Source organism: Zingiber officinale, chromosome 1A (assembly GCF_018446385.1).
Source record: "Zingiber officinale cultivar Zhangliang chromosome 1A, Zo_v1.1, whole genome shotgun sequence".
NCBI lineage: Eukaryota > Viridiplantae > Streptophyta > Magnoliopsida > Zingiberales > Zingiberaceae > Zingiber > Zingiber officinale.
The window spans coordinates 109,521,063-109,546,756 of record NC_055987.1 but is presented as its reverse complement, the minus strand read 5'-3'; positions in this window follow the sequence as shown (position 1 = coordinate 109,546,756).

The following is a 25,694-nucleotide window of genomic DNA, read 5'->3' as shown; positions in this document are numbered from 1 at the left end:
GACGTTGGCGTGCGATTTCGTCGACAGGACTTACGGCCTTCTTCTCCAGCGAGCACAGATCTTCACATAGATTCTCCACAAAGTTCTCACTGCCAATTCTTGAAGTTCTTGGAGGTTCTTCCAAGTCAAGAGGCAGATCTACAACAAGAAGAAGAAATCTAGGGTTAGGGTTTTCTTGCGCAAACTTGTAAGCTTTTGCTTGTATTTTGTTCTCTTTCCCCTTCTTCTTGTAGCGTGAGCTTGTAGGGCTTCTCCGCCTTCAGTAGTTACCGAAAAGGAGTGTTTTATTAGTAGAGGGTGCGTAAGTGTGTGGATCCTTGGACTAGTCACCTCTTGTGAGGTGGATACCAAGTAAATCCTTGAGTTAGCATTGTTGTATTTGTGTTCTTGTATTTTTCGCTGCACATCATCGCAAGAAACAAGCAACGACGAGCACGAGATTGCGCCGAGCTATTCACCCCCCCCCCCTCTAGCTACATTTTGGTCCCAACAAGTAGTATCAGAGTGAGGTCGCTCTTCACCGGAATCATCGCCCGAAGGGGCAAAAAGCTAGAGGGTGAAGACGTTGGAGCAATTCTACAAGTCGAAGACTTCATCAAAAAGGCTCAACTTCAAGATGGAATTCCGAGATGGACTTGGATTCGACACAAGGGTGCCTCCACCATATGTATCCACAAGCTTTGATCTTTGGAGATCAAGGATCGAGAATTTCTTAATGGTGGAGATAGAGCAATGGTTTGCTCTAATAGAAGGCTTCGAAGCTCCAAAGGATTCAAGGGGCAAAATTCTCAAGAGGAACAAGTGGAGCCAAGACCAAATCCAAAGATGTGAGGCCAATGATAAAGTGACCAAGCTTTTGGTCAATCTATTGCCGAGCAACATCTTGAAGCAAATTGGCCAAAATTCATGAGATCCCCTCCACTGTACCAATCCAAGAAAAATCCAAAGAGAGTGACTCATTGGAGCAAGACCAAGAGAAGGAGGACTCTGAAGTTGAGAGATGCTCAACTTCCGAAGAAGAAGTCCAAGAAGCCACATCTTCAAAGGAATGCAACGAAAAGGGCAAAGAGGGTGCATACTCTTTGTTTCTTGTAGAAGATGAAGATGAAGAAGCCTCCACCTCTAGGATTGAGGGGGAGCAATTTTCGATGACACCGGATCAAGAAGAAGGAGAAGTCTCCACATCCGGGTCAAGAGAAGAAGAGGATGAAGAAGCTTCCACCTCCACAAGTCGAGTCGAATCTATTGGAGGAGCATCATTATCGGATCAAGAGGAAGCCTCTACCTCCAGATCAAAAGGAGAAGATGTCATCCCTACACATGAAGGTATAAATGTTTCAAATAAAAATAAAAATCATATCATATGTTTTGAGTGTAGGGAGCATGGGCATTATAAGAGCAAATGCCCCAAATTGGCCAAGAAGAAGGGTCAAGTGACACTAAAGGGTAAGGTGAAGCCTAAGGAGACCGTCCCCGGAACAAAGAAGAGAAAGGAGCACATTGTGTGCTTCTCTTGCAATCAAAAGGGACATTATAGGAGCCAATGTCCCAAGGGGAAAAAAGCGGTCAAGACTCATGGAGGAAGCACAACTCAAGGGGGAGCCTCCAAGGTAAAAAGAAAGGTATCATTTATTGAGCTTACTCCCTTGAATAATGGTAAAAAGCATGCTAGTTCTAATTTGTATCATTTTAATGTTATTTACCATAGAAATAGGAAGCATGAAAGCGTTAAAGAAAAACATGTGGCTCTACATGCTAAAACTACCACACCTAGGTTTAAGAAGGTAGATAAAAATCTAGACAAGGAAACTAAGAATTTTAGTTATGTGTCTAGAAACAAAAATGCTCATGGAGTTAATGAAAAACCAAAAACTAAGGACTTAATGGTGGAAAATCAAGTCTTGAGGTCAAGACTTGATAAATTAGAAAAAGACTCTAAAAAGGATGGAAAATATCCTAAAAAGGGCAAAATGAGCATAGCCTAGGTCTAGGAGTACAAAAGTTATCCAATGGCTATAGAGGTTTGGGATACAAACCTAAGACTAAGAAGGATGTAATTTCTTACCATAGGGTTCCATATAGTTATGGAACCAACCCTAGGTCAAATGGTCAAGTCAAAAATACTAGGGAAGTCATCCCTAAGAGTACTTTTGTAACAAATGTGACTAAGACTTCTAAGAAGTCCAAAAAAATCACTAAAAAGGTCACAAGGGAAGAAATCCCTAAGGTTGACCTAGAAAAGGTGACCAAGGCTTCTAAGAAGTCAAACAAAGTTACTAGGAAGGTATCTAGGGAGGTTATCCCTAGCGAGTACCTAGAGCATCCAAGGAGCACCAATAGGTTTTGGGTTCCTAGGAGCATTTTCTCTACCCCTTAGATGGGTTAGAGAGTGTCAACTCTAATTGAAAGGGTAGTTAACCCAATCATGATAAAGTTGGCACTCTAAGAGCATTTTCAAGGTTATTGTTAACCTTTAAAAATGATAAGGATTAATGGTTTACTCTTGGAAAGAGTAAGATGTGTCAAAAATTTGAGTTTTTGGATATAATTTTAATTGGCATAAGAAATCAAGACCAAAGAAATGCCAAGTTGGGATGTTGGCATTTTATTGGGAAGTTAAAGGCAAGTCTAAGCCTTATTTTAATTTTTTACTCTTTAAAAGAGTAATTTGTGTCAAAATTTGAGGAATATGCTTAATTTAAATTGGCACAAAATTAGGAAAATCAAAAGAAATGTCAAAATTGAGTTTTGACATTTTCTTGGGAAATAGTGGGCAATCTAAGGTTAAATTTTAACTTAGCTAAGGATTAAGGATACTTAAATAGGTAATCTATGTATTTTATTTATACTAAAACTTGCCATGATTGTTTGCCCATCATATGCCATGACATCATATTTATTTTTACATTCATATTTTATTATGAAAACCACAAAAATACAATGTCATGTCATACATACATCAAGTAGTTATAGGATATTTTATTTTGAAAATTATTTCTTTTTGATGTATGCCATAACATATCATGCATTATTTTAATTCCTTGCAAATTTAAGGACAAATGATATTTATAAACAAATAACATCCTTGGTGGATGTTCATAACCTCAAAATGCCTAGATAGATATGCATGATCCCTATATTAGGGCAAAACCAAACTTTACATCTCACAAAAGAACTATAAGGTGACTTGTATGTGGTTTCATACACATTAAATACAAGTGAGATGTTAGGATGATGAACAAAACTCAAGATGTTGATTTAGTGCATTCTTTTGAGTTGTAAGTTCATCAAAACACATAGTTATGTGGTTTCCAATCATTGGGAAAGCTAATGTACAAGTCATGTGCATTGAGCCCAAGGAACATGGTTGGATATTAGTTTTGAAAATCATTTTAAAATGCTTTTGGAAAACCTTGGTGAAAACTATCTTTTGATAGTAATCATCATTGAATAGTTGAGCACAAACTAGAAGAAAACACTAAAGTTTTTACAAGTTTTCTAGTTTGTATCAATCTTGGAAAATATGAAGTATTTTCTTAGAAAACAATTTTTCCATGATAATATATGCCCTAAGGAATGTCTACATGAATTTTCATAATTTTTTGAATTTTGTAGAATTTTTTGGGAGTTTCTGAAATTGACTGAAATTGAATTTCAGCTTTTTCAGAGCTTCAATCGATCAACCGATCGATTGAAGTGCCTCAATCGATCGGGCAATCGATTGAGAAGGCATTTCTCGCGAGCAGAAGCTCGCTAGATCGATCAGCCGATCGATCCACGCAGTTTGAATCGATTAGTGGATCGATTCAGCATGGTTCAATCGATTGGAACCCAACTCCAATCGATTGGGGATGCTGATTTTGGCTGGGAAAGTTTGATTTCAGTATTTTGAACTCCTTTTAGTCTAGGTAACCATTCCTAATCCCTCAAACACATTTGTATACATTTAGGGGGAGTTTTCATAATGAACAATGATGAATTGGTTAAGGAAGACTAAGTCGAAATTTAGGTTGAGGTTTGGTTTCATTATTGAATTTATGAACCTCAAAACTTCTAATTTTGGGCTTCCTAAAATTTTAGGGATTCCAAGTCATTGTTGGTGCAATGACAGAAGTTACGTGCATGTCTTTAGGGAGAGTTACTCTTTAAGGACATGAAAATTTATTTTTCATACACTTTGGAAGGTGGTTAACCTTCTTTAGCGAAAATGCTCAAGGTTGGGCGTTTGAATGAAATGAAGAGTGGATATCTTCATTATTCGTGTGCTGTTTGCTCACGGATGAGCAAATTGATGACAATGAAGGGTATGAGACCTTCATTTGAATCGTGTGTGAATATACCAAGTGGTATATGCTCAAGGATGAGCGTTTAGAATAATGAAGGGTATGGGACCTTCGTTATTGTGTTGTGAACAACAAGTGAAGTTGTAAACAACGTTGGGTAACTCTTCAGGGGGAGAGTTTTTGATGTGTGCCAATAGGGGGAGAATGTAGGGTTAAGTTAGGTCTTCATTACCTAAGAGGGAGCTTGCCCTCTAGAAAAAGAGGAGAATGAAGGAAACCATTATTTTCATATTGGCATGAAAGGAGTTGAGACTATGGGATTAGCCTAACTTACTAGTGGTGTTGTCAAACATCAAAAAGGGAGAGATTGTTGGTACAATATTCCCTAGGTCAAGGTTGACCTGGTTGACTGAGCTTGAATTGGTTCAAACTTGAGTCTTGATGTTTGGGTTTCAATGTTTGACAATACATGGAGACAAGACATGGAGATTGCAGGTGCAATTGTTCATGTGATGAGATTGTGAAGGAGAGTCAAGTAGGTCAAGGTTGACTGGATACTTGACTAGAAAATCCTGGTGAGTGAAGCCAGGTGAAAGTCCTAACTGGGAGGTTAGTAGACTGAAAGTCCTGGTGAGTGAAGCCAGGCAGAAGAAAAAACCCTAGTGAGTGAAGCTAGGTGAAAGTCCCGGTGAGTGAAGCCGGGCAGTTGGAAAATCCTGGTGAGTAAAGCCAGGTGAAAGACCTAGTGAGTGAAGCTAGGTAATATGGAAAATCTTGGTGAGTGAAGTCAGGTGAAAGACCTAGTGAGTGAAGCTAGGCAACATGGAAAGTCCTGGTGAGTGAATCTAGGCAGTATGGAAAGTCCTGGTGAGTGAAGCCAGGCAAATGAGAAGTCCTAGTGAGTGAAGTTAGGCAGAAGGAAAGTCCTAGTGAGTGAAGCCAGGCACAGGAAATAGAGATGGATCAAGTTTGATCAGACATCTAGTGTTGGGAAGTCCAAGTAGGTCAAAGAGATTGACCGGATGCTTGGCACGGGAAATCCAGGTGGATCAAGGTTGATCCACCTGGTGAAGATAAGTTCAAGTGGGTCAAAGGGATTGACCGGACAGTTGGTGAAGGAGTTCTAGCAGGTCAAGGGTGACCAGATGCTAGGCATGATGTACCAACAGGTCATGGTTGACCGGATGTTGGTTTAAGGGACGTTTGGACTTGATTTGGCAAGTCTTACATGGGCTGGATCGATCAACCGATCGATTGGCTCATGCCCAATCGATGGTCGATCGATTGGGCGAGTCTTCGCGACAAGCCTCCTCCCAATCGATCAGTGGATCGATTGGGAGAAGTGCGCGATCGCACAGAATAGCTCTGGATCGATCGGCCCATCGATCCAGAGCCCCCAATCGATCAGTCGATCGATTGGGAGGCGCGATTTCGTGCAATGGGATCTGGATCGATTGACCGATCGATCCAGGTGATTCCCAGGAGCACATAGGCGCTCTGGATCGATCAACCGATCGATCCAAAGCCTCCCCAATCGATTGGAAGCAATCCAATCGATTGGGATCCGACCGTTGGCGCTGGATAAAGACATTGGCATGCGATTTCGTCGACAGGACTTACGACCTTCTTCTCCAGCGAGCACAGATCTTCACAGAGCTTCTCCACAAAGTTCTCACCGCCAGTTCTTGAAGTTCTTAGAGGTTCTTCCAAGTCAAGAGGCGGATCTACAACAAGAAGAATAAATCTAGGGTTAGGGTTTTCTTACGCAAACTTGTAAGCTTTTGCTTATATTTTGTTCCCTTTCCCCTTCTTCTTGTAGTGTGAGTTTGTAAAGCTTCTCCGGCTTCGGTAGTTATCGAAAAGGAGTGTTTTATTAGTGGAGGGTGCGTGAGTGTGTGGATCCTTGGACTAGTCACCTCTTGTGAGATGGATACAAGTAAATCCTTGAGTTAACGTTGTTGTATTTGTGTTCTTGTATTTTCCGCTGCACATCATCGCAAGAAACAAGCAACGACGAGCACGAGATTGAGCCGAGCTATTCACCCCCCCCCCCTCTAGCTACATTTTGGTCCCAACAGTTCCTTTTGTGCTTGTTTCGTGCGAATGCTTCTTCTCCTCTTCCTCTCCCTCAGTTCCTTCATGGCTGAAGGTAATGAGGTACTCTAGTACTCATATTATATTTCAGACTTGGATGATGGCGACCTGTTCCAGATCAGTACTAACTTGCACCTTACCGAAGACTATCAACTGCGAGCTTCCCGACCGGATGAACACCCTTCTTCCCCTCCCCCAAGCTTTGTAACTTTCTTTAAGGACCAACTTTTGGGAGGTCTCCGCTTTCCTCTTCATCCAATTTTTTCTTCCTTGAGTCAATATTTTAGTATTCCACTTTCACAGTTTGCTCCCAATGCTATTCGTGCTATCTCTGGCATGGTCATCCTCTATAGGGTATACCAGGTTCCTTTAACCGCACAACTCTTCCACCACTTCTATTCTCTAAAACGATCCAAGCCTAGCGTGTTCACGGTGCAATCCAGGGTCAAGTGTAAATTCTTCCCTGATATGCCCTCTTCTAATAAAGGTTGGAAGTCCCGCTTCTTCTTCATCCGACTGCCTGAGTTGGTATCTTGGCCGACCAACTGGCATTCCAGCCTTCCCTCACCTTTTGAATTACCAGAGCATAGGCATCTACCTGTCTACCATACATCTTCAGAGAAAATAAAGGGAGCCCACCTTCTCCTGTCTATAATATTGCGAGAAGGTTTTTTGTACTTTTTTGGATTCAGCCCAGTCCCTGCAGCTATAAGAGCGTCGTTTGGTAAGATGTTGCTTTTCCTCCCGCTAGTCTTCGCTAACTGAGGTATTTTCTTCTTGCTTTGCAGAAGTTTCTATGTTTTGGGCTTATTCGCGTGAATCAAGCAAGCTGTCCAGCAATGTTTTGAAGGCTGTGGGCGAGGAAATCACAAGAGACCTCGTCGTTCCCTCGACTACTTCCTCCCAGGAAACAGCAGCGGAGCCAGCAGAGTCCTCCAGCCAACTTCTTCTGGAAGCTGTCCTCCCGGAAGCTAGCTCTGTATCCCTGGAGCCCATCGCGGAGGAGCGGCCTCTTTCTCCGCCTCCAGATAAGCGCCTGCACCTTCAGCGAAAACGTAAAAGAGTCACTCCGGCGGTCCAATCTTCCCCTTCGCTTCCTCCTCTAGGGTAGGCTTCCTCCCAAGTCCCAAGGGTCTGGGTCAAAACAACTAGAACCCCTGTCCCTAAGCCTTCTCCTGTGGCAAAAGTCCCTGCACCCACTCCTGTCGGGGTCGTAGCTCCTGAGCGGGTCGACCCCTTTGTCGGAGACCAACCCGGGAGTTCGGCGACCCCTTCCACAACTCCTGTTGCCTCCTCTCCTTCGTCTTCTCGTACCAGGGCATGGTCCAATAGGAGCAAGTATGATTTCACGGTCTCTTAGAGTCTGCCCTCTGTCCTCAGGCAGGATTCGGATGGGGGTTCATCAAATGTGGGTGGCACTTCTCCTCTTCGTGGCCAAGTTCAACTTCACGGAGCCTTAACCACCTCCTGGAGGTTGGCTAACGAGCAGTTCTGGGGAGACTCCCTGTGGGGAGGGCTGGATCTGGCTTCGCAACACATTATATCGGTGAGTCTTCCTTTTCCTGACCTGACTATCTGACATTATTTCTGACTTTCCTCTTTTTGCCTAGTAGGCCTGCTCCGCGAGCCTTAGCCTGACCCAATTTGCCGCCAAGCTGCTGAAGGAGAATGAGTCACTGAGGGCTCGAGTTCAAGAATTGGAGTTGCCCCTTACTCCCCGTGCTCCGCTCGACCCTCTGACTATGGACGACCCTCTGGATTCTTATCTTCACACTATAGGGGAGTCCGCTTAGTCAGCTAGGAATCTATCTCAAGTGTCGTCCGAAAAGATAAAGGAATTACAAGCGGCCCTGAAGACCAGTGATTTAAAATTGAACTCAGAGGGCCAACGTCGCCGCCAGCTGGCAACAGAGTTGGAGGAGAAAGAGTCAGAGCTGGCCGCCTGCTCTGCGGATCTAAAGGCACTCCAGGAGTCTAAGAAAGCCTTGCAGAAAGACCTAGGAGTTGCCCGAGCAGACCTGGCCGCAAGTGCTGACCGGGAAAAAGCTCTCCAGGCTCAACGGGATCTGGACCAGGCTACTATCAAGTCTCTCCAGGCAGATCTTCTCAAAGTCCAGGCGAAGGCTTCTACCCTTAAGCAGGAGAATGCGCTGGCTCTAGCAGCTGCAGACAAAGTAAAGGTAGAGTTGGTGGAATACAGGTCAGGCGAAAACGATCGTCTAAGAGACTATAGAATCTTTTATGTCAAGTCTCCGCTCTTCCAGAAGAAGATAGGCGATCTCCTCGATCGGATGCTCTGCTATGGGTGCGTGGGTGTTGTGCGCCAGTTGTTTGAACAAGGACTTCTTCGCTCTGCCCCTCAGATGACTTCCTGGATAGGGATCGCCTGATGCGAGAACTTCCTGATGAAGCCTTCCCGTCCTTCATTGTAGACGACGACTTTCTGGCTCTTTATGTTTCCTCCCCCAAGTGATGTACCTCCTCCGGACCCTCAATCATAATGTAAAACTCTTGTCCCCAGGGCGTAGCACAGATGGGGAGTGCATGGTTCTGTGGCTGAAAGGTCCAGGGGTCGATCCTCGGGGTGTCACTGCCTGGGGTTAACGTCTCCGCCATGCACTTTCCACCTGTGTACCTACATTTACCTCCCTCCATATCCGTGGGACCTGTTCTAGGGGGCCGCTGATGTGGCGGTTCCACATTTTTATAATGTAAAACTCTTAACGTGTAGATATTCTAGATCCGCTTTTGTTCAAAGTTGTTTAAACTTAGGAAATTCAGCGGTCTGTTTTTATCTGATTGCTTAAACTTAGAAAACTCTTCGGCGATCATCTCTATCTTTAGAATTCTCTATTTTACTTGTTCCCAGATCCCAGATCTGTTTTGCCCATGATGGCATTCCAACTGGTGCCCCTGGCCTGGGCTTCTGATTGTTTAATGTCCCGAGTTGGCTCCCTAACAGGGTTCGTCCTCCCAAACTTTGGCAAACCAGGACGAAGGAAGGAGAGAGAGAGAAAACGTGCAAAGATCTCAAACGCTTCGTACTACAGTAGTGCGCTTTCCCGAGGCAACCTCATGATGACACTCATACCTCGAGCCATCTACAGTGGCTCCATTTTCTGTGACGATTCGACAACCCCCCTTGCTTGGATATCTTAAACCGCTTTTATTGTGAGCCGACGGATGGTGGTTTGACCTTAATCCCCTATGAATGTCGGCTATAAATAGGCCGCCTCCTCTACCCCACGGAACTTTTTCGCCTGCTTTCTCCTCCTGCTCTCGCTTTCTGTTCGCTCCATTCCTGCCTGACCTCTCGCTCCCTCTTGCCTCCTGCTTCGCCTTCTTGTCCTTTGCCTCGCCCTTGACTCTTTTCTATGGTTTTTCCTAACATAGTTTACCCCCCCCCCCTCGGAGTTTCGTCCTTCGCGGGTGTAGATCTAGATGATCTTCGTTTCACTTACGAAATCCCAGATGACTTTCACATCATAATTCCTAACATTCTCTACCAGGCTTCCTCCCCCATAGTGGAATATGTCACCTTTTATAAGGAGCAGTTCGTCGTTGGGCTACGCTTTCCCATTCACCCTTTAGTCTCGGATGTAAGTAGCTATTTTCAAATCTCACTGGGCCAATTAACCCCCAATTCCATAAGAATCCTATGTGGGTTTGTGGTCCTGTGTGAAGTTTGTGAACTTTCCTGGTCTGCCCGCCTATTCCATTATTTCTTCACTCCTCGCCAGCACAGTGAGGGCTTGTTTCGCTTTTAGGCCCGTACCCGGACCACTTTCTTTTGTCCCATTCCCTCCTCTGAACCTAATTGGAAGGATAAATACTTTTTCCTTAAGTTTCCTTCTGCTGTGGAGTTGCCTACTCGTTGGCAGCGAATCCTCCCTGGGGCACCTTACGTGGGGGACTTCAACACTGATCCCCTCTTCACAGAGGCTCTGGCTCAGCTGAGATGCTGGAGGATGGATTTAACGAAACTAATAACTGAGGAGGTGCTGTCTTTCTTCAGGCTGAGCTGCATCTCTTCTTCCGAGTTGCCTCGCTCCTTAGGTGAGTCTTGCCCGCCCTTGAATTACTTCGCTATATTTTTTGATGTGGTTAATACAACTTTGCTTTTCCCTTGCAGCCAACACCCTGCTCCGCACCTCAAATGTCCAGCCCTTTCTCGGTTGGGAGCGTCTACCGCTACAACTCCTCGGTAAGCTCCTCAACCAACTCCTCCGTTCATTCCCCAAACATCCTCTACTACTACTTTCCAATCGACTACCAGACCACCTTCCGGGGCAGCATACCTATCTCCTGCTAGTCCCACTTTTCAAACAGTTTCTCGAGTTGCCCATCGCGTACGTTTTGCTGCAGAAGCTGCCAGTCAGAGTGCTCCATCAGTTCCTCGCCGCCGACCCCGATCCCCTTCTGAAGATTCAGACTCAGATAACCACAGGTGTCGGCGCAGGCCTGCCGATCCTGATGGAGACTCAAACTCAGATAACCAACCCTTGACGCACAAGTCCCGGGGCAGGCCTACTGATCCTAATCTAGCCTCGGGCCCCTCTTCTGCTACGCCATCTCTCCACTCTACTCGGATTGCCGCTGAATTCTCGGGTGTCTTTGCAACTCCAGCTCCTTCGGAGAATCCCATGGGGGCCTCACGAGGGACGCCCTCGGTTATTCCAGAAAGAACTGCTGAAGAATCCCAGTCAATCCCTCAGGTTCACACTTCTTCCCCTTTGCCTGCTTCGACTGCACCTCCAGCCCGGAGCGAGGAAGCTGGCCCCTTCGAACCAGCAGCCGAGACTCCACAGCCCTATGACTCCTCTTATCACCACTACCGCACCACCAAACCTTCAGAGCGAAACTTGTTGTATCAGCGGGATGCTCCTACTAGTGTTCTAACCATGAGGGGTCAACTAGACACTTGTTGGGAAGAGAGCGTGCGCATATGGAGGATCTACCAGTACCTGGTCAAATGGATAGGTTTTCTGAATTATATACCCAGGTGAGCTTCCCCCACTCCTGTTATAGAGCTCCCTCTATCCTTCCTAAATATTTTTCTTTCCTGCCCAGGCCCATGTTGAATCCATGGTATTAAATCAAACACTCCATCTCTACTACCACCGTAATAAAGTGTTAACGGATAGAGTAGTTGAGCTAGAACTTCAACTAAATGACCCTGCAGCAGCTGGCCACACACAAAGGGCCGAGATAGGGGCTTTGAAGAGGATAAATGCTCAGCACAAACAATCTCTGTGGGAAGCCGACCAGGAACTCAAAGGCCTTCGTGAGGAGAAAAGTCAGACCGAAAGTCTCCATAAGCAGACCATGGATCAATTGAATAAGGAGTTGCAATCCAAGGAGGCCCTATTACAAGAGCAAAGCAAAACTCTGGAATCTCAAGTAATCGAATTACGTGCGACACAGACTGAACTAGTTCAAGCCCACTCTGCTGCTTCTGGAGTCACCACAGCTCTGGAAATATATAGGGCGGGCGAAACTGAACACTACAGGCTGAGTCGGGAAGCCTACCTCCACTCCAGGGAGTTTGGGGTCCAAGTTGGGGATCGCCTCGTGATCGCCATAGCTTATGGTGTAGCAGGGGTCATGCGAAAACTGTATGAACAAGGATATATTAGGTCTTCTCCCCCTGAAGACTTCTTAGATCATCGTTGTATTTTGGATGAAATACCCGATAAAGTCTTTTGTGTCTTTAAGTAATTTGTATTTGTATACTGTATAAACCGAACTACTTCCTAATTAATGTTCTTACTTCTTGCTTTCTGTGTTTGAGTCCAAAATGGGTTTGATAATTTACAAAGGACATAACAATCCTGACCAGGCAAACATTCTTACTGGTCGATCGGGTAAGTATTACCAACCTAACTTATCCTACCTTCCGCAGACCTACACTTATCGAGCCCAGGCTTTTCAGAAAAGAAAGTTATCTATGTGCGGTAAGGCCGAAGATAATTGGCGCTCCAGGACCGACCTAGATTCCTACCCCGGTCGTCCTGTAGGTAGTATGCACCTGATACCAACTTTTTAATAATTTTATAGGGTTCATCCCATTAGGGTGTTAGCTTGGCTACACCCCCCACAGGCTTTGCTCGCTTCCAGACTAGGTCCTCTTCTCTGAAGAAACGAGGAACCACCCCCCTATCATAATTCTGCTTCATCCTCTATCGATAGGCCTCTAGCCTGGCTGCTGTCCGTTCACGAGTTTCACTAATGAGATCCAGCTCTGCAAGTCTCCTTTCGGCATTCTCTTCGTCATACAACGTTCTTCTAGTGGAAGGCACCCCGATCTCTATAGGCACCACCACTTCATTGTCGTAGACTAGATGAAAGGGAGTGAGGTTTGTGCTCTCCCAAGGCGTTGTACGGTAGGTCCAGAGAATACTTTGCAATTCTTCTACCCAATCTCCTCCAACGTGATCTAGCTTAACTTTCAATCCCCGCACAATCTCTCGGTTGATGACCTCTGTCTGCCCATTACTTTGTGAGTATGCTACGGATGTGAAGACCTGAGTAATGTCGAACCCTTGACACCAGGCTTGGATCTTCCAACCTTGGAATTGTCTTCCGTTATCCGATACCAGCTTATGGGGTATGCCGAATCTGCACAGAATATTTTTCCATAAAAATTTAATAATTGCTCCTTTTGTAATTCTGGCCAGGGCTTCAGCTTCCACCCATTTAGAAAAGTAGTCTACTGCCACCAACAGAAATCGCTTTTGACCTAGCGCTATAGGAAATGGTCCCACGATATCCATACCCCACTGATCAAAAGGGCAAGAAACAATGGACATCTTTAGCATTGAAGTGGATGTATGCGTTAGATTCTGATGCTTCTGGCAAGATAGACAAGTGTTTACCAACCGCTGAGCATCTTTCTATAAGGTAGGCCAGAAATAACCGGCCAGCAGCACCCGGCGGGCTAATGTTCTGCCTCCAGCTTGGCTACCGCAACACCCTCTGTAACAACCCACCCTTCTTACTACTACTCTCTAAGGGCGACCGTTACCTAACTACTACTCTACTTACTAGTGTCACTGACACCGCTATTATTAGAATCAATTAGATTTATCACGGTTCAGAGGAATTCCTACCAAAAAATTTCGGCAGAGTCTCCCCTGTACCGGTGACCAAATCCATAGTACATAAGATATATACGCAGTCACAGGCGGCTGGAACACATTTTTTTCACAACCACGCAGTTATAAAAGCAACAGTAAAAGAAAGAACTACTCTAGTAAAACAACCAACTATATCACCCCACAAGTAATTAAAGTGACTAAATGCATATGCGGAAATAAACTCAACTACAATCTCACAAACTTCATAATAGTGTTAAAGAAAAGAACTAAAGCATAAACTCTAATCAAATAGGTCCTGTAGATTTGGTAGCACTCTCTGGATCTCTCCATAGTCCAGTCACCACACACCTTCATCACCACCACCACCCTGTCGTCTCCCTTCATATCTTAGCTTTTCCTTTATCTGCAGTAGGAGGAAAGAAAACAAAACTATAAGCGAAAACGCTTAATAAGTACTAATCTATCTCACAAAAACTTCGAAGTGCATAAAAGTAATGCAATAATACTGAAACTGTAATGCTAAAGCAAAGCTGCATGTACTCATGGTATACAGAAATAAAACTGAATACTAAACATGCTCACTAACTGACAGGAAAGTAATGAAACTACTATTGTAGGCTTAGAATTAAAGAACTAAACTTTTATTGATTTTAAGCATAAACTTGTTTCATTTTCTTATATCTTTATACCAGAAATTAATCTTTTAATTTCTCTTTCACTTTCTTCTTCTTTTTCTTTTTCTTTCTTCTTCTTTTCTTTTTCTTTCTTCTTCTTTTCTTTTTCTTTGGGCCCAGGCTTAGTACCATCTTTGTTTTGTGCGCTCTCTAATAGTGACTGAGGTAGCGAGCCTCTAGTCCTATGAGGTAAAGACCTTGGTCTTACCAGGGCCAAGACCTTGGAATTGGTCACATGAATTTATTTAACGACAACCTTGGAAGTCGGATACTAGCCTCTTACTTTAATTTACTAGTTATCTCTTTTTAACTAGACCTTGGTTTTTTTTTTCTTTACTCAGTTTTCTCATAATCCTTTATTAGAGTTTATTGGAATCCTTTAGATATACCTAACAAGTGTAGGATTACAATTAACTAAGCATGCTATATAAAAATAATACAAGGGAAACAAATCTAAACTCTCTCTAAGCATGTTATAAAACAAAGCAACAGAAAAGCAAATCTGAACTTTCTAAACATGCTGTAAAACAAAGGAAAAGAAAGCACATCTGAACTTACTAATCATGCTATAGAATAGAGCAAAAGAGAGCTAGTTTGAACTTTTAAAACATGTTGTGATAAGAGCAAAGAAAGCTAATCTAATCTTACTAATTATGCTATAAAATAGGGCAAAAGAATGCAACTTTGAGCTTTCTATACATGCTGTAACATAGGGCAAAAGAAAGCTAACTTGGACTTTCTAAACATGCTGTAAAATAGAGCAAAAGAAAGCTAACTTGGACTTTCTAAACATGCTATAAAGTAGAGCAAAAGAAAGCTAACTTGGACTTTCTAACATGCTATAAAATAGAGCAAAAGAAAGCTAACTACCAGCCCCATTAATCCGAGATAACGCAAGCCACATAAGCTAAACCAAATCTGCAATACTTCTTCTACTCATATAGGCTACTCCTGCCACTATTCAGCACCCTGGTAACAAGCAAAAGAGACCAAAAATGCTACCCATGACTATCCATTCCAGTGACCACAACCTGTCCCTTCTTCTCCCTCCTTCAAAGCCCATGGCAACAAGCACAGAAGCACAAAACATCAATGTTTCAAGCTTTAAACACTAATGGTCAAGGCTAAATAATGGAGGAGGCATAACTCACAGCTATCTAAAAAAAACAAACAACCGAATTCTGAAACTGCACTTCCAAATCACCAACTGTACAGGCTTGTTAAACTACAAGGAAACCAACCAATAAGGCTAAATCTGGTACAGCAGGTTTAAAAGCAAGGAAAGAGCAACTAACTCCCTAACCACATGATCGGTTACAACAGGAAATAACAGAAGAAATTTCCATCTAAGACCTTGTAAGGATTTCTGCAAATGAACCTAAACTATCACAAAACAGGAACCTTAAGGTCGTTCTTATTCGGTTCAGCAAGGAAGAATTGAAGAATCCAAACTACATAGCACTACACGGCAACATAACTAAGCAGCAATTGAAGAAAAGAATGAAACTAATCCCTAGCATCATCTATCCGGCACTGCAAATCCCGTGAGCAAGGAAACAAAATCGGAGACTCGGAGCTACTCCTACCACAGGTGAGTAGTACTTACTGCCGGTTCTTGGACTTACAACCGAAGGGTGGAAGAGATTCTAGGGTTCAGAGAAAACCCGAGCTCGCGGTGCTTCCTTTGTGCTCGCGTGCTTCCCCTGACAAGGCGACCTTAAGGAGTTGAAGAGAGCCCCTCGGGAAGCTTTGGCCGGCCGCTGGAATCACCTAGGTGTGCCTGCGGTTTTCGCCCGAGGAAAAGGAGGTGCCGTCGCGAGGGAGAAGGAGAGGGATTTTTGAGAGAAATTGTTTTGGTTTTTCAGAAATGAAAACCTAATTTCCTTTCTTATATTCGGGTTTAATCACAACTATGCTTTAATATCAATTTTCTCCATACTAGATTGACAAATTTCGTGTAGCTTAGCTGGTTGGGCCGGGTTTGGTTGGGTCAGTCCGACCCGAGGTCGTAGGTTCGAACCTCGCCTTCAACGGTTTTTGTCAAACTTTCTTTCTTTTTGTAAACATACTAAACGACCTCCAAAAATTACGTAAAAATACTCTAAAAATTTCTAAAAATCTCTAGAATATTTTAAAAGCATTTCCAAATATTTTTATGGACATTTGGAATCCAAAATAGGGAAAATCGGGTCGTTACACCCTCGATGTATTTCTTGTAAGGTATGCTATGCTTCTTCCATGCTTAGACACTTGAGTAAAGGCCTGGAAAATGCCCGCTTATATAACTGGTCTCCTATCATGGTATAAGCATGGACCTTTTTCCTAACCAGACGTGCTTCCTCTGGGTCGGTAGAATACCTTGCTGCAGATAACTAATCATTGGTGCCCTCCAGTCAATAAGCTCGTCCCTGTTATTCTGAAGATCTATTTGAGCTATGAGGAAGATATGTGCTATTGACTTATCTAATACCCAGGTTGTCAGAGAACTAGTCATTTTGGCTAACTCGTCAGCTCGACCATTGTCTGCTCTGGGAATCTTGCTCACTTTGACCTCCTTGAATTCTTCTTTCATTTTCTCATAAGCTTCTCGATATACTTGCAGCTTATCACTATTGATCCCAAAGTTGCCTGCTACCTACTGGGTTACTAATTGAGAATCCGAGTATACGATTACTCGAACAGCTCCCACATGCGGGGCTGCTTGCAGCCCTGCCAATAAAGCCTCATACTCTACTTCGTTATTAGTGGCTCTGAAGTTTAACCGTACGGCTAGCTGCAAGATGTCTTCTTAGGGGGATATCAGAAGAACTCCAACACCACTTCCCTGCTGTGTGGTTGATCCATCCACATATACCTTCCACGTTTCTTCCGAATCAGTTTGATGAATCTCGGTCAGGAAATCAGCCAAGGCCTACGCTTTAATAGCCGTTCGAGGTTGATAAGCTATATTATACTCTCCTAGTTTTGTCACCCACTTGATAAGCCGACCCGCAACTTCTACATTGGTGAGGGCTTTACCCATGGTGTTATTGGTCAGGACTGTGATGGGATGTGCCAGAAAATAAGGCCTTAGGCGCCGAGCCATGAGTACCAATCCATAGACTAACTTTTCCAGGGCTATGTATCTAGACTCAGCCCCCTTCAATAGATGACTAAAAAAGTACACCGACCGTTGTACATTGTCCTGCTCTTTTACTAACACCGCCCCCACGGCCTCAGGGGTGGCTGACAGGTAGACCCAGAGCAGCTCTCCTATAATAGGCTTGAACAAGAAAGGCAGGGTCTCCAGATACTTCTTTAACTCCTCAAAAGCTCGCGTGCATTCTTCATCCCACTGGAACTTGGAGGCTTTTCTGAGCACTTTGAAGAAGGGTGACGCTTTGTCTGCTGATCGGGAGATAAATCTGGACAGGGTTGTTATCTTGCCCACCAATTTTTGCGCCTCCTTTAGGTTTTGAGGAGCCTTCATATCCCGGAGTGCTTGGACCTTCTCAGGGTTGGCTTCGATTCTCCGCTCTGTCACCAAGTATCCCAAGAATTTCCCTCCTTTGGCCTTGAACAGACACTTCAGGGGATTTAATTTTAACTCATACTGTCGGAGGGTGCCGCAGGTCTCCACCACATTAGCTATTAGATTTGTGTCTGAGGGGGATTTGATAAGTATGTCATCCACATAGACTTCCACATTGCACCCGGCTTGCTCCCAGAAGATTTTGTCCATCATCCTTTGATAAGTAGCTCTTGTTGGTGCAACCTTAGGTCAAGGTTGACCTGGTTGACCCGACTCGAGTTGACTTGACTCGAGTTGTATTTTGATGTTTGACTTGGGAAGATTGTTGATGCAACCTTAGGTCAAGATTGACCTAGTTGAGTTGCATGTTGATGTTTGACACTCGTGGAAGAGTTGTATTCTTGATGTGAGACAAGAATAGATGGTTGGGAGATTATTGGTGCAACCCTAGGTCAAGGTTGACCTGGTTGACCTGAAAAGTCCAAGTATGGAGACTTGGCAAACGGAAAAGTCCAAGCAGGGAGCTTGGCACGCGAAAAGTCCAAGTATGGAGACTTGGCACTGGAAAAGTCCAAGTACGGAGACTTGGCACGGGGAAAAGTCCAAGCAGGTAGCTTGGCACGCGGAAAGTCCAAGTATGGAGACTTGGCACGGGAAAGTCCAAAGCAGGAGTCCGCACGGAGAAAGTCACGTGAGTGAAGCGAGGCGGTGGAAAGTCTGGTGAGTGAAGCCAGGTTGGAGAAAGTCCCGTGAGTGAAGCCGACGGGAAAGACCTAGTGAGTGAAGCTAGGCGGTGTGAAAGTCCTGTGAGTGAAGCCAGGGAGAGAATAACTGGGATGTTAGGCGGTTGGAAAGTCACGGTGAGTGAAGCGGGGAAAGTCCTAACTGGGATGTTAGGCGGTTGGGAAGTCTGGTGAGTGAAGCCAGGAAGGAAAGTCCGGTGAGTGAAGCGAGCGAGGCGGAAAAGTCACAGTGAGTAAAGCCGGCAGTTGGAAATCGTGAGTGAAGCGGTGAAAATCCTAGTGAGTGAAGCTAGGTGAATGAGAAAGTCCTAACTGGGATGTTAGGCGGTGTGAAATCTGGTGAGTGAAGCGGTGGAAAGTCACAGTGAGTGAAGCCAGGCAAGGGAAAATCCAGATCGATCAAGGGTGATCGGACATCCGGTGTTGAGAAGTCCAAGTGAGTGAAGCTTGGCATATGGAGTCGGAGAGGGCTCGGTGGCTCGTTCTCCGAACTAGGTTAGAGAGGGCACTCTAAACCGAGGAGTTGGATCGGTGGTGGCCGATCCGGATATCGTTGCGTTTGCCACGATCGGTGCGGTGACCGTCGTAATCGAATCGATGGCTCATCGGTTAATCGATCGATGTCCGGAGCCGATCGGAACTCGCGAGAAGAAACCGTGGATCGGTCTGCGACCGATCCACCCTCGATCGTCCGCGGACCGTCGAGAATAGATCGATGGCGTGAGGGCGAGCCGATCGGTCTATGGACCGATCAGAGGTTCCCTGATCGGTCCAGACCGATCGGGGCTTGATCGCGACACCTGATCGATGCGGGACCGATCGGTGACAAGCGAAGCCTCATGCGCTGGGCCGATCGGTCCTTAGACCGATCGGTGTCCTAGCCGTTGCGACGCAACGGCTAGTTTCTTCACTGTTTCTTCTTCGCAGGTATAAAGGATCGAGGGCATCTGCTGTGCGTCGCTCTCCTTCTTCCTCTTCTTTCTGCTGCTGAGCTCTGCTGAGTTCTTGAAGCGTTGAAGCTTTGCGTGAGCTTCCTTTTGGCTGGGTCACCTGCTGTTGTAGGCGCTTGGAGCTGCTGCTTCTTCCAGTCGAAGAGAAGGCAAGCAAGAGTTTTCTTACTGTTGTATTTCTTGCTGTCTTTCTTTGTATTTCTGTACTCTCCTTACTTGCTGTTGCAAGAGTGTGTTGTGGCGAGGTTTCTCCACCCAGAAGGAGTTTGTATTAGCCGGTTCTCCGGGGACTCATCCACCGACGGATTGACTGGACTCGTCCACCTTACGGACACGCCGAGGAGTAGGAGCCCTAATCTCCGAACCTCGTTACATCGGTTTGTTTGAGGTTTGTATTCTTCCTTTCGTTTCTAGTTTATTTTTCCGCTGCGCTAACGAATTGTAGGAAGAAACGAGTGATTTGGGGCGGCTATTCACACCCCCCCTCTCTAGCCGAGTACGAAGAGATCCTAACAAGTGGTATCAGAGCGAGGCCGCTCTTCGACGGATCAACACCCAGGGGAGCACGGGCTAGAGATGGATCTCTATGGAGAAGATGTCACGATTCAACCCTTCTACGAGTCTCACGACAACTTCACATATTGGAAGGTAAGGATGATGTATTTTCTTAGAACTAATATGTTAAATTGGTTTTGTGTACAAGAAGGGTTTTCCCCTCCGATGGATGAGGAAGGAAAACCTATCAAGAAGAAGGAGTGGACGAAAGAGCAAATCCGACAATCCGAAATCAATGACGAGGTAACAAAAATTATTGAATTTGCTTTACCTAATAATGTTTTGTGCAAGATAGATAGGTACAACAATGCCAAGGAGTTGTGGAACAACTTGGACAAACTCCATGAGGAGAGCTCCACTTCAAGCCATGAAGAGGAGCCTAGTGAGTCAAGTAGCTCACATCATGGAAGAAGCGAATTGGGAGTTGAGGGCTACTCAACATCCAAGGAAGAAGAGGAGGAGAGTTCTTCTTCAAGTTCGGAGCAAGAAGAAGAAGCTTCTACCTCCGGGAGGGATGAAGAAGAGAGCTCGCATCCACCCTCAACCCTAGGTAACTCAAGCAATTTAAGTTCAATTAAATTACATATTATGTGCTTTGAGTGTAGGGAACATGGACATTACAAGAGTAAGTGTCCAAAGAGGGTAAGAAAGACTCCACCGGCGCCAAAGGTCAAGGAAGCCGGAGTCCCGAAACGCAAGGGCAAGGAGCACATCGTGTGCTTTCAATGCAAGCAACGGGGACACTATCGGAGTCAATGTCCAAGGGGGAGGCAACCTCACAAGGGCAAGAGACCGGGCACATCGATAGGGGGAGCTAAGGCAAACCCTAAGGTAACATTTAAGTCTCATTCTTGCAATTCAAATAGAACACATGCTAGTAGTTTTATTGCAATTGTCAAGAATGATAAGCATGATAATCTTAGGAATCGATATATGTGCTTAGGTGCCAAGCATGTTAGTCTAGGTAAGGATAACACTAGAAATACCAACCCTAGGATTAACGCTTCTAAAGTTAAGGAAAACCTAGGTAGAAATCCCAAGAAGACTAGACATATGCCTAGGAATACCTCAAGGAAGAGTGATAAATCAAAAATTGAGGTATTAGAAACGGAGAATCAAGTCTTGAGGTCAAGGCTTGATACCCTAGAAAAGGTCCTTAAAAATTTAGAGAAGTCAACTCTAGGGCCTAAGGGTCAAATGTTCAAGGACAAGAAAGGTTTGGGTCACAAACCTAAGTCCCAAGTGGTCAAGCCCACTTATCATAGTGTTCCATTCGATTATGGAACAAAACCTAGGGCTAGGAAGACCACCACCAAGGTCACAAGGGAAGTCACCCCTATAGTTGACCTTGATGAGACCCAAATGACCAAGGCTTTAAAGCCTAAGAGGGTCATTAGGAGGGTTGCTAGGGAAGTTATCCCTAGTGAATTTTTAGTGAACCCAATGAGTTCAAATAGGTATTGGGTTCCTAAGAGCATCTTCTCTATCCCATAGATGGGTTAGAGAGTGTCAACTCCAATTAGAAGGGTAGTTAACCCAACTTTGAGGAAATTGACACTCAAGGAGCATTTTCAAGGTTTTTGGGAACCTTTGAAAATGAAATGGAATAATCTTTATCATTCACTCCTTGGAAGAGTAAGTTGTGCCAAAGTAAGAATATATTAATCTTACTTTAAATTGACACAATTTGGAAAAACCTAGAGAAATATCGAATTGGGATTTTGATATTCTCTTAAGGTCCGGGCCTTAACTTAGAAGTGCTACTCTTGTAAAATCTTAAATGGTATAAATCAAACAAGAGATCAAGAAATGCCAATTTGGGTTTTGACATTTTCTTGGAGCACTTTGGGCAATCTAGGGTTAGATTTTAAGTTAGCAAAGTGGTTAAGGATACTTAGATAGGTAATCTAGGTATATTTATCTATGCTAACTTACCATGATTGGTTGCCATATGCCATGTCATGACATCATATTTATCTTATTATCATTTGAAATGTCATGATAATGCTTAGGTTATCTATATGTCATGTGTTAGTTTAGTTTCAAACTTTATGCCATGACATCATGACATTGGCACATGTTTTCATTTATGATACCATTTTATGCCATGTCATCATCTCTTGCATTAATAATCAATTGAATTGATTTAAGGACAAACATATAATTTGATATTGAGATCAAATTGGTGTTTAGAAAATGCATGAGAACTTAGCCTAAGTTGACCTTAACCCATATCTCACATCAAAATTGACTTGGATGTGTTTGATACACTTTAGATGTGTGTGAGATATTAGGATCATGAGTTAGGATCAAGGTGCATAGGTTTTGTACCTAGATGAGCCTAATTCAAGAAAATAGGGATCATAGGGAAAGCTTGTGTACAAGTCATGTACATTTAGCCCTAAGATTATGGTCCTAAATTCAAATGGTTTTAAAAGTATTTTAAAATTGATTTGAAAAACCTTGATGAAGCTTTCCTAGTGATAGCATTCTTCATTGAGCAAGATGATACAAAGATGACTTAACTTTGAACTATTTCAAAGTTTTCGAATTTTGTATCAAGATTTGAAAATGGAAACTATTTTCATAGAAAACTATTTTTCCATGATAATGTATGTTATGAGGAATGTATCCTCAAAATTTCACAATTTTTCGAATTTTCTGGAATTTATTAGGGGTTTCTGAATTTCGGGAGAAGAAAAATCAGAAATCCCTGTGATCAGTGTCTGGATCGGTCGCTGGACCGATCCAGGGAGGGCTGGATCGGTCACTGGACCGATCCAGAGTGATGTGGATCGGTCTGGTGACCGATCCAGTGAGGTCTGATAGCGTGCCAATGTGCTGAAATTCGACTGCATGTCTGAAATTTCGGCTGACAGTTGGTTTTTAGATTTATAAAGGTTTGAAACTCTCCAAGACATTGTTGGTGCAATGGTCAAGGGGGAGTTGGCCTTTAGGGGGAGTTTTAACTATTAGTCAAGGGGAGTTGACTTTTAGGGGGAGTTTTTACTCCTTGAGGATTAGTGATATGGAATTATCATTAAGTGGATTGTTGAGCTTAGTATCAAAGGGAAAATAAGAGTTTCAATGAAAGGTATGGGACTTTCATTAGGAAGAAACTTTTGACCTTGATATCCTCCTTTTACTTTTTGATGTGTGTCAAAAAGGGGAGAGTGTTTATTGGAGAACCCAAGTTAGGTTATCGGGTTAACCTAAGCTAGGGGAAAAATGTCAAGGAATGTTCAAGGAAGAACATTGGAATTCTTTTTGATGTGTGTCAAAAAGGGGGAGAACTATTGGAGAACCCAAGTTAGGTTATCGGGTTAACCAGGAGAATGTTCAATGAAAGAACATTGGACATTGGAAGATGGTTGGAAAACCTAAGTTAGGTTATCGGGTTAACCTAACTTGATTATAGTTTTGTCAAACATCAAAAAGGGGGAGATTGTTGGTGCAACCTTAGGTCAAGGTTGACCTGGTTGACCCGACTCGAGTTGACTTGACTCGAGTTGTATTTTGATGTTTGACTTGGGAAGATTGTTGATGCAACCTTAGGTCAAGATTGACCTAGTTGAGTTGCATGTTGATGTTTGACACTCGTGGAAGAGTTGTATTCTTGATGTGAGACAAGAATAGATGGTTGGGAGATTATTGGTGCAACCCTAGGTCAAGGTTGACTGGTTGACTGAAAAGTCAAGTATGGAGACTTGGCAACGGAAAAGTCCAAGCGGAGCTTGGCACGCGAAAAGTCAAGTATGGAGACTTGGCATGGAAAAGTCCAAGCACGGAGACTTGGCACGGGAAAAGTCAAGTATGGAGACTGGCACGGGAAAAGTCCAAGTATGGAGACTTGGCACGGGAAAGTCCAGCAGGAGTCCGCACGGAGAAAGTCACGTGAGTGAAGCGAGCGGTCGGAAAGTCACTGTGAGTGAAGCAGGCGGTTGGAGAAAGTCCCGGTGAGTGAAGCCGGGGAAAGACCTAGTGGTGAAGCTAGGCGGTGTGGAAAGTCCCGGTGAGTGAAGCCAGGCGGTGAGAAAGTCCTAACTGGGATGTTAGGCGGTTGGAAAGTCCGTGAGTGAAGCCGGCAAAGGAAAGTCCTAAGCGGGATGTTAGGCGGTTGGGAAGTCTGTGAGTGAAGCCGCAAGGAAAGTCTGGTGAGTGAAGCAGAAAAAGTCCCTGGTGAGTAAAGCCGAGCAGATTGAAATCTGGTGAGTGAAGCTGGTGAAAATCCTAGTGAGTGAAGCTAGGTGAATGAGAAAGTCCTAAGTGGGATGTTAGGCAGTGTGAAATCTGGTGAGTCGGTGGAAAGTCTGGTGAGTGAAGCCGGCAGGGAAAATCCAGATCGATCAAGGGTGATCGGACATACGGTGTTGAGAAGTCCAAGTGAGTGAAGCTTGGCATATGGAGTCGAGAGGGCTCGGTGGCTCGTTCTCCGAACTAGGTTAGAGGCACTCTAAAGGGAGTTGGATCGGTGCCGTGACCGATCCGGATATCGTTGTTGCCACGATCGGTCCGGTGACCGATCGGAATAATCGATGGCTCGCGGTTGTAATCGATCGATGCGGAGCCGATCAGAACCTCGCGAAGAAACCGTGGATCGGTGCCGACCGATCCATTTCGGCCTGCGGGCCGATCGAGAATAGATCGATGGCGTGAGGAGTTGATCGGTCTATGGACCGATCAGGAGGTTCCCGATCGGTCCACAGACCGATCGGGGCTTATCGCGACACCGATCGTCCGGGACCGATCAGGTGACAAACAGAAGCCTCATGCGCCTAGGCTGATCGGTCCTTAGACCGATCAGGGTCCTAGCCGTTGCGACGCAACGGCTAGTTTCTTCACTGTTTCTTCTTCGCAGGTATAAAGGATCAAGGGCATCTGCTGTGCGTCTCTCTCCTTCTTCCTCTTCTTTCTGCTGCTGAGCTCTGCTGAGTTCTTGAAGCGTTGAAGCTTTGCGTGAGCTTCCTTTTGGCTGGTCACCTGCTGTTGTAGGCGCTTGGAGCTGCTGCTTCTTCCAGTCGAAGAGAAGGCAAGCAAGAGTTTTCTTACTGTTGTATTTCTTGCTGTCTTTCTTTGTATTTCTGTACTCTCCTTACTTGCTGTTGCAAGAGTGTGTTGTGGCGAGGTTTCTCCACCCATAAGGAGTTTGTATTAGCCGGTTCTCCGGGGACTCATCCACCGACGGATTGACTGGAGTCGTCCACCTTACGGACACGCCGAGGAGTAGGAGCCCTAATCTCCGAACCTCGTTACATCGGTTTGTTTGAGGTTTGTAGTCTTCCTTTCGTTTCTAGTTTATTTTTCCGCTGCACTAACGAATTGTAGGAAGAAACGAGCGATTTGGGGCGGCTATTCACACCCCCCTCTCTAGCCGAGTACGAAGAGATCCTAACAGCTCTAGCGTTCCTGAGCCCAAAAGGCATGACAGTATAATAGAAAGTACCATCAGCTGTAATGAAACTAACCTTCTCCTGATCCTCCAGGGCTAAGGGAATCTGATGGTACCCCTGATAAGCATCCAACATGCAAATCCTCTCACAGCCGGCGGTTGAGTCTACTAGCTAATCAATTCTGGGCAGAGGATAACAATCTTTAGGGCTGACCCGATTGAAATCTCGGAAGTATGCATACCCTCCACTTATTATTGGGTTTTGCTATCAAGACCACAATAGAGAGCCAAGACGGGAATTGTACTTCCCCAATGTGGCCCTCTTTTCTGAGCTGATCTACTTCAGCTCTAATAATTTTATTCTGGTCGGCCGAGAAATTCCTCTTCTTCTGCTTGAC